This window comes from Nannospalax galili, unplaced genomic scaffold (genome assembly GCF_000622305.1).
Source record: "Nannospalax galili isolate Female #2095 unplaced genomic scaffold, S.galili_v1.0 scaffold1217, whole genome shotgun sequence".
In the NCBI taxonomy this organism is placed as follows: domain Eukaryota; kingdom Metazoa; phylum Chordata; class Mammalia; order Rodentia; family Spalacidae; genus Nannospalax; species Nannospalax galili.
This window is the reverse complement of record NW_008339068.1, coordinates 587,138-587,543: the sequence shown is the minus strand read 5'-3', so window position 1 is coordinate 587,543 and position 406 is coordinate 587,138.

The window sequence follows — 406 nt, the reverse complement described above, 5'->3', positions numbered from 1 at the left end:
GAATGAAACTAAACCCCTATCTTTCACCCTGCACAAAAGTCAACTCCAGATGGATCAAAGACCTCAATGTAAAATTTGAAACTCTGAAACTGTTAGAAGAAAACATTGGGAAAAACCTACAAGATGTAGGTGTAGGAAAGGATTTTCTAAACTGGAGATCAATTGCTCAGGAAACAAGGGAAAGAATTAACAAATGGGACCTCATTAAACTAAAAAGCTCTGTACATCAAAGGAGGCAACCAGGGAAGCGAACAGAAAACCCACAGAATGGGAGAAAAGCTTTGCCAGCGACACATCTGACAGAGGTTTAATATCCGGAATATATAACAAACTCAGAAAACAAAGAATCAAGGAAGGAAGTAACCCAATTAAAAGATGAACTAAGGAATTCAACAGAGAGTTCGCG